This window comes from Rousettus aegyptiacus, unplaced genomic scaffold (genome assembly GCF_014176215.1).
Source record: "Rousettus aegyptiacus isolate mRouAeg1 unplaced genomic scaffold, mRouAeg1.p scaffold_m13_p_3, whole genome shotgun sequence".
In the NCBI taxonomy this organism is placed as follows: domain Eukaryota; kingdom Metazoa; phylum Chordata; class Mammalia; order Chiroptera; family Pteropodidae; genus Rousettus; species Rousettus aegyptiacus.
The window spans coordinates 69,201,311-69,211,215 of NW_023416306.1; the positions used below are offsets into that span (position 1 = coordinate 69,201,311).

The 9,905-nt window shown below is 33.2% G+C and overlaps 1 pseudogene; it reads right to left on the minus strand.

Annotated features, from left to right (window-relative positions):
• Positions 1–1,764: 1,764 nt before the first annotated feature.
• LOC107502034 lies at positions 1,765–6,799 on the minus strand (annotated as a pseudogene).
• Positions 6,800–9,905: the final 3,106 nt, after the last annotated feature.

Here is a 9,905-nt window from a genome sequence, read left to right on the forward strand (position 1 = left end):
TGACTCACCAGTGAAGCTGCTCTGGATGGCTCATGCCCAATCGTTACAGAATTGACTGATTCTCCCCACTAGAGAATCAGAATTGTCCACCTGCCCTCCTGGACAAGTCCACCTGGCATCTGGGGCTGCAGAACATCCAGGGTGCATATATCTTTATGGATAAATGTTTTCAAATTTGAGGGGTTGATACCCAGAAGAGGGATTGCTGGGTCATATAAAATTCTATTCTTAATATTTTTAGGAACCTCTATACTGTTTTCCATAGTTGCTGCACCAATTTATATTGCCATTAACAGTATACGAAGGTTTCTTTTTTTCCCACAACCTCTCCAATGCACGTTATTACTTGTCCTGCTGATGACAGCCTTTCTAAGAGGTTCGAAGTGGTATCTCATTATAGTTTTGATATTCCTTCCCCTATAGCTAGTGAAGTAGAGCTTCTTTTCATGTGTCTGTTGGCCACTTACATGTTTTCCTGGGAGAAGTGCCCGTTCAGGTCCTCTGCCTATTTTTCAACTGTATTGTTTATTTTTTTGTTGTTGAGTTGTATGAGTTCTTTGCATATTTTGGATATTAGCCCTTCATTGGATGTGTTGTTTGCAAATATCTTCTCTCATTCAGTTGGCTGTCTCTTTGTCTTGTTACTGTTTCTTTTGTTCTATAGAAGCCTTTTAGTTTGATATAGTTCCATTTACTTATTTTTGTTTTTACTTCCCCTGACTTTGAGGTCAAATTCATAAAATCTTCTCTAAATCAAACATCCATGAGTTTAATACCTATGGACCATAAAAGAAATTGCATTCTTCAATGCAATTTATTGCTTCAAGTCTTATATTAGGTCTTCGATCCATTTTGAGTTAATTTTGGTGTATGGCAACAGAGAGCAGTCTAGTTTCATTCTTTTGCATGTGGCTTTTCAACTTTCCCAGCACTATTTATTGAAAAGATTTTTCTTTCTCCATTGTATGTGTTCAGCTCCTTTGTTGAAAATTATTTGTCCATATATACAATGATTTATTTCTGAACTTTTAATTCTGCTCCATTGGTCTGTCTATTTTTTTTTGCCAGTACAATGCTGTTTTGATTAATGTCACTTTATAGTATAATTTGAAGTGAGGCAGAGTGATATCTCCAGATTTGTTCTTTTTTTTTTTTTCAGAATTGCTTTGGCTGTTTGGGGTCTTTTGTTATTCTATATAAATCTGATAATTTCTTGTACGATTTCTTTAAAAAACGCCATTAGGATTTCGATGAGAATTACATTAAATCTGTATGTTGTTTTGGGTAACAAGGTCATTTTAAGTATGTTGATTCTTCTAGTCTATAAGCATAGAATCTTTCCATTTCTTTGAGTCTTCTTCGATTTCTTTTAATAATGTCTTATAGTTTTCAGTGTATGGGTCCTTCAACAGTAAAATTTTAAATTTTATTATTTTGGATTTAAACAACTTAGATTTAGTAATGATTAATACCAATTATAGGAAACTGTCAATACTTTTGAACATGACTTTTTTCCTCATTAAACTTTGTTTGAATGGAGTCTCAAAATTCTGTGACATATTTTGGTCAATTTTTTTACATTAAAAATAGTAATTTTTTAAAACTAATAACTTAAAAACTGCCACAAATGCACACAAAATGGTTCATAAAACATTCCCCTTTTCCTTCTAAAGTTATCACAATGTGGCATAATCATTAACCAGTCTTTTACTATTAAACTTAAATGGCCAATTGAGATAAGCAGTTCTAAGATCATTCTTCCACCATTAATTAAGACTGAGGTGGCAGGTATTGGGGATAATATTCATTTGGCCTTCCGATCTTTCAGGGCAGACTTGGTGACCTTGCCAGCTCCAGCTGCCTTCTTGTCCTCTGCTTTGATGACACCCACAGCAACTGTCTGTCTCATGTCACAAACAGCAAAACAACCCAGAGAAGGATAGTCAGAGAAGCTCTCAACACACGTAGGCTTGACAGCAATCATATCAACAATGGCAGCATTACCAGATTTCAAAAACTTTGAGCCATCTTCCAGCTTTTACCCAGAACAACAGTCAATCTTCTCTTTCAACTCAGTATATTTGCAAATGATGTGAGCTCTATGACAATCCAGCACAGGTGCATATCCAGAACTGATTTCACCTGGATAGTTCAGAATAATCACTGTGAAGGCAGCTGCTTCCACTGGTGAGTCATTTTTGCTGCCACCAGCTTCATTGCCATAGCAAACATCTTTGATAAACACATTCTTGACACTGAAACCCATACTGTCCTCAGGAAATTCTTCACTCAAAGCTTCATGGTGCATTTCAACAGACTTAATTGTTACATTGACTGAAGCAGAGGTGACCACCATGTCGGGTTTGAGAACACCAGTCTCCACTCTGCCCACAGGGACAGTACTGATACCGCCAATTTTGTAGACATCCTGGAGCTGCAGACACAAAGGCTTTTCAGATTAGTTGGTGGCAGGATGCGATCCAGAGCTTCAAGAAACATTGCTAACTTTATGGGTGACTTTCCATCCCTTGAACCAAGGCATTTTAGCACTTGGCTCCAGCACATTGTCATCATTCCAACTAAAAATTGGCACAAATGCTACTGCGACAGGGTTGTAGGCAATTTTCTTAATGTAGATGCTGACTTCCTTAACAATTTCCTCATGTCTCTCCTGGCTGTAAGGCGACTCAGTGGAATCCATCTTGTTAACACCAACCATTAGTCATTTCACACCCAGCAGGTAAGCCAAGAGGGTATGCCAATGAGTCTTCCCATTCTTGGATATACCTGCTTTAAATTTAGCAATACTAGCAGCAACAATCAAGTCAGCATAGTCAGCTTGAGATGTGCGTGTAATCATGTTCTTGATAAAATCTTTGTGTCCTGGAGCATGATACCACTCCTACATTCAGCTTTCAGTTTATCCAAGATCCACGCACACTTGAAGGAGCCCTTCCCCATCTCGACACCCTCTTTTACAATTTTTTTGATGGTTCTTTTGTCAATCTCACCACATTTGTAGATCAGATGTGCAGTAGTTGTAGACTTAACCAGCATCTCACTATCCAGTGACAACGATGTTGATATGAATCTTTTCCTTTCCCATTTTGGCTTAGAGTTAGCAGTGGTTTTCATGACACCTGTGTTCTGGAAGTAAATCCATTGTGAAAAAGAAGAACAAGACTACTTTATAATTATCATTTTAATGTACTTATTAAACCTCATAAATGTCATAAAATATGTGTTAATTCAATAATTTACATTATACTTTTGTTACTGCAACTACTTCCAAATGGAAATGAAATATTTCACATATTATCTAAATATTCCTTATCATGAAATTCCAAAAACAAGTTATAATTCTAATATATGCTTACATAGCCTTCCTGAGTATTTTGTTTCTCATTATTTTATCATCCCAGTTTATCAATTTCTCTCTCTATATATCCATCTATCTATCTATCTCTCATTTTTTTTGTTGTTCTTTTTCAATTCAGCTACACAGAATAGGTAAGCATATTGTGATAGTCTACTAAAAACGGACTCTGGTCCTTTAGGTAAGACATTCAGTTATAACTTATTGGTTATTATTTATTGCCCTTCTGATTCCTCATCATTTGTGTTAAATTAATTAAAAATTAGTCATTGAATAAAGGAAAAAAAAACACCCTGTACATTGAAGTAAATGAACTTCCTTCAGAAGTTATCAAATATAAGCACACAGGCACATTTCAGTCTTTTCATGTTATACACGATGACTCCTCCTGCCCCCAGTCTTTTAACATTATACACTTTGAGTGAATCTTGCTTTACAAATTTAATTTTTTATTAATTATTTGAAAGGAGCAGATACTATCTATACCTTTAGATGATGTTAATTTAACTTGGAATTCCAAGCAACAGTTTAGTTTAAAGATTAGGCCCACCAGATTATCTGAACTCACTGATGCAGATAAATCAGAGTGGTCTCTTTCTGCCTTATACATAGTGAAGGTGCATAATGAATTAAAGCACTGTTACTTGACTAAGATGAGGTAAAAAAAGACAAGGCAACTGTAATTCTAAACAGAAAGATAGAATTTTATTAACAACGGTTATAAATATCAGTCTAAAACCAAAGGGCAAATCATTTTTGCTATGTGGTAATTTTAGTATATTAATATAATTTGTAACCCTATTTACTCTTCTATCTGATTCCCCCAGTTCTGTTCTCCCAAAATCTAGTTCTATAAAAAATTTCAAAGCTCCCTAATGTAGTGAGTCTGATTCCAAGTTTTGGGGAGTCCCTTGAAATATGTCTTTTGTTGTTTCAGTAGCTATTTTTTTAAAAAGTGACACACACACACACATATGTAATGTTTTCTAAACATATCAACTTAGTCAAATATGACCATTTCTAAAATAACTGTAAAGAAGATACTAATTAATGGATTAAAATATGACAGTAATTTTGATGAAATAATAACTTATCTGAAAAATAATCCATCTATAAAATTCTTAGGTTTAAAAAATGTAGACCAAATTACCAAGCCAACTTCACTAATTTTATGTAGTTTTAGATAATTGGCTAATATTACATTTTATTCATATGTTTCGGCATATCCCTTACTCCCAAAATTCAAAAAAAAAAAAAAATATATATATATATATATATATATATATATAGTACTGTGAATAGTTTTTAAGAGGATATGTATGGCAGACTACATACCTAGATAAGGAAGTTTTTGTTTTGTTATGTTTTGCTTTTTAACCAATTAACAAATTAAGCCAAGGAATTTAGCATAAGAATCCAATAAAGAAATAAATATTCAAACATGAATATGTCAGGCTTTCAAAAAATAATTTAAAATTTTATGAATGTAAAGTATACTATTTATATTACAATTACAGAAGAACATCTGAAATATACCTGGTTTAGATAATGATTAATAAAGCTTTTACTGGACCAAATGAATCTAGAATTACAATCATTTGAAGTAACAAGCCATATATCACTTAGAAATTCTTAACCCTAAATTTCCAATCTTTTTCCCTTCCATTTTTGACCAACCAGACAAATCATTGGCCAATATCCAAAGACACACACACACACACACACACACACACACAAATGATCTTTCCACACAAAGTAAATGACCAGTGTAACCTCTGTGGCTCTGGCCTTATGGTCACTTAATATTCTATGGTCAGATGTTTTGTCTCTACCAAGGCCCAATAGCCAAGACTCCATGGATCCACTTGTTATGTACTTGGGACAGTACTCAATGTTATTACCCAGTGATCGCATGCCCTACCTTTAAGGGCACAGCGGTGGAAATAGCTGCTGTTTTAATAGTGTGACAATGCTACACTTGGTAATGAGTTGTTATGACAGATAAACAAACAGACTTTAAAGTATTATTCCTTTAGCCCAAAAGAATAAAGGAAGATATTATTTAAATTCATTAAACCATAAATATTTATTTAATTAAATACTTAAAAAGCAGGAAAAAATTCTACTACTTGAAACAAAAAAAGTAAAACAAATAACCACAGATTAAAAATAACTACCATTTAGGAGGTAACAAACATATGTCAGACTCTATATCTAATTAATTATCGAAATATCACAATAACTCCAGAAGGTAGGAATGATTATCTTCATTTTATAGATAAAGACTAAACTTTCCAATTGCTCATAGTTAGTAAATGGCATTAAAACCCAGACCTTGCTGAAGTAATAATTAGAGTTTGATTGAAAGTTCATTAAAATAAATGTCCTGCAAATCTAGTATAGGATAAAGTTAAGGAAAGATTCATAAGATTTTGGAAAAAATTGCTTTGTGACTATCATGGCTCACTAACATAAAATACAATATTTGGTAGTGTTTGCCAAGTTCCTAAAGTCACTAGCAGAGGAAAAAGTCATGATTCTTTATAAAATGTCACTTGATATTTCTATGAGAGACCCCATAGATGAAGGAGGTCAAGGATTAGATAGAGTGAAGCCAAACAGTAGGTTGCTTTGTATGGTAACCTGCAAATAATAGATAAGCAAATATATATGCACTTTAAATAAATAAGTACAGACATCTTAGAAATCTCTGACAAGAATGATAATAATTACATATTTTCTTTCTGGCATACATTAGAATAATTGACATTTACTGTACTATAATTTAGTTTAGTAAATGGGCATATACTATATTAAAAATCTAGATATTTTATCATAAAATCCTTACAAAAGCTATAAATAAACACTTATTTTTTGCCTTTCTCACAGATAAAGAAACTGAATCACAAAAACTTTAAAACATTTTCCATATATATACAGGTGAGTGAATGGCAGAGCGGGGACCCAAAATCAAGTAGCCTGATTGTAAATTATCCTGCTATATTAGATCACGAAATATAATAGATGATGAGAAAAAAATTGTGCTCAACTCACCAAGAGCCCAGTATTTTGTTTCTGTATAAATGTCCTTGGGTAATAGTCACATCATCTAGATCAGTCAGCTTCCATTTTTCTCCATATGTACATCTCGACCCAACACCTTTCAGCTCATGCCACCAGACACCTAACAAACACATGCAATAAAAAGCAGCAGCAGTGGAAAACTTAACCAGAATATCGCTTCCTAATGAATTTGAAACATTGACCTTGTTGATGAAGGCTTGGACTTCTATTATGATTGTGGCTTACTGAAAAATTAGCAGAGAACTGAAGACAGCTCCTGCCATCTACAGTAGAAAAGTAGAAGGAGAAAAGGCATCATCAGGGCTGTGCTGTCCCAGAAAACTCTGAGCAGTAATCTATTCCTGGGCTCTTTTGCTTTTGATTGCTTCAAGTATGCCTTGGAATTTCCTGGCTTGTGGTAACATCACTCCACTCTCTCCCTTCATCATCACGTTGCTTCTCCTCTGTGCGTTTCTCTCTGCTCTGCACATCTCTTACAGGGATACTTGTATTGGATTTAGAGCCCAATCCAGGATGATCAATTCTCAAAATCCTTAATTACTTTTTCAAAGACCCATTTTCTTTCATGGGTTTAAGGTACTAAGATGTAAATATATAGTTTTTGGAGACAATTGTTCCCCCTAGCACACTGGAGAAATCTATTATTTACATTAATATCTACTATATTTCTACACAAAATGTACAGAATACTGAGGCTTGCCCTCTGGGAAAAATTCACAAAAGATAAAAAAGTTATTAGCTGCTATTTCTTTCACAGGTATACTCTGCTCCAGTTTTTGCATATTTTTAATTACTCCTTGATTCTTATTGTTGGCTGTTACTTTTTTTCTTTTAATATTTTGGCCAAATTTATAATTATTATCTACATTAGTTTTCATCTGATGGGAGCTGTTTCTCTATTACTGGAAGATAAAAGTACTTAAACCCTTTTAATTTAATTCAAAAGATTGCTACAAAGGTAGATTCTTAGTCTCCATTCCAGGTCGACTAAAACAAAATCTGTATTTGAGCCAGATCACTAGTTAGTTCTTGGCATATAAAAGTTGAATTGTTATTACTCACAAGAATATACTTTGCCTTGTCATTTATTAATACACACTCAATGTCATAGTCATTATGATGCTCAATATATCTTGAGAGAAAAGAGAAAAAATTCTTATGTCTGCATGTGCCAGGAGGGGTATTGAAAATTGGAGACAAACAAGTCATTACAGCATTTGTTGTCAGAGGGATTTGAACTAATTATATGTGGCCCTAAACCTTATTGTGTTTCTATACTATTTAAATGTTTTTCACACTATATATATTTTAAATGTTTTAAAACTTTCAATTTATACATACATTAGAGGATAAAAATTAACTATTTCAAAGAATCCTAAAATTTTCAGCTGAGAAACAACCTTGGAATGACTTTATTACACAGTTTATAAAGTAAAATAGAACTTTTAAAAGCATACTGTGATTTTATTTCTGCTTATCTTCAAAATCTATACATACACACGAATTGCTTGAAGCAATATACAAAATGATATAACACAAATATAACACAAATCCCTCCCTAATTTATGCCAACTTACTTTTCCTTTATTGTAATATTTTTACTCAAAAACAGATACTCATCAAACCTACACCTTTCTAGTGAATCAAAAATATCAGTGTATCTTTTCCTTTAACATTATTCCAGGTCACTAATCTGATAAATTATTAATCTGGTTAATTATTACTATGCAACTCTTTTCAAAACTCTGTGGTTATGATTCATTCTTAGTTGAATATATCTATGGCTAGTTCCATTATAACTAGGGTATAGAACAAACCTTAAGGTCTTCAGAATATAAGATGAATGTGATACACTGAGGAAAATCAATAATTGATTATCCAAGTTTGTTACTCTCTTGCAGATCTAATACAGGCACTGAAAGAATTAAAACTGGGATAATGATACCTTTAGGAATCAGTATTTCTGCTTAACTAATGTCCCCTGTTCCCTCAATAAAACATCCCTAGTACACCAATGTCTATGTATATTTTCTTCACAAAACACACTTGATTTGAAATTTTGTATATCTAATTATTTACATCTATCATCTGAGGGCGGAGGGCGGTAGGAGGTAGGGATTTCGGGGAGGGAGGGAGGGACGGGGGAGGGTGGGACGGCCGGCAAGGAAGGAAGGTCAGGCAGGCAGGAAGTACATGAAGTAAGACTTCCGGACTGTCCTGTCACTTCTTCCTTTACCTTCTTTTCTGTCTTATTTCTTTCTCTTTCTGGGTTCTTTCTTTCTTTCTTTCTTTCTTCGTTCGTTTCTGTTCTTTCTTTCTTTCTCTTCCTTCCTTCTTTCCATCCATCTATCTATCTAATCTATCTATCATCATCTAATATCTATCTATCCATCTCATTATTTTGGGGAAGAGTCATTCTTCACATTTTAAAAATGATTTCTAAAGAAATTTTCTATTTTTTTTTCCAGAGGGATGATTATCTTTATGAAAGACAAGTAAATGTCAATTTAATTTATAAGAAGTGTAAGAAAGTAATTATGGCAGAAGTTAATTGAAATTTATGGAAATGTATTGATATAATTAATATCTTTCAGGGAAGCCAGTTTCCCCTGGCTTGTAAATTCCCCTGGCAATCATCACTTCTTATCTATATTTATACCATAGACAGTAGTCTGTACACATACACACACATACTTATATACCATCCTCATTTTTAAATGTATGACTGCTGTTCTTTTATTTTTAATTTGAAAGTAAAAAAGTTGTATTTTATATAAATAATAGAAGTGATTTTTTTTCAAAGATAGTAAATGGATATTAAGATATTAACCATATATTGAAAACTTGAAACCAGTTACATGAGAGTTTACTGTACTATTCTTTCCACTTTTGTATATGTGTAAAATCTTCCATAAAAATTTTTTGAAATATACTTTCCTTTGGTAATTCCCACTCTCTCTTACATCCTTAAGCAGTCTTTTCTTTTTCTCATGTTCTTAGCATTCAAATATACTCTATTATTAGCAATCTTAAAAAAAAAAAGAGCACCCTAGTACTTGCTCCGGATGTTCTCTGTCTACACTAGTTAGCCATTCTTGAGTCAATACCTCCCAAATGTATATATCTCCTTTACGCTGAAGTATTCAGATGCCTTATTTCTTTATTTTTAAATTATTTAGATGGCTTCCACATTCTAAATTTTATAAATTCCAAGTTGATCTCTTATTTCACACATATATACACATACACACAGATTCGCTGATATCACCTTCACTCATCACTATGTTAGTAAGTGGTACTGGGTTATTTTTACTATGTTGGTTAAGATGCTAAAAGATCATCTTTGATGTGCTCCTTTCTCTCAACTCTAACCCCATTTACTTTAAAAGGAAATTGTGTATTTTCTACTTATATAGTACATCTTATTTTCAAACACTTATTTTGA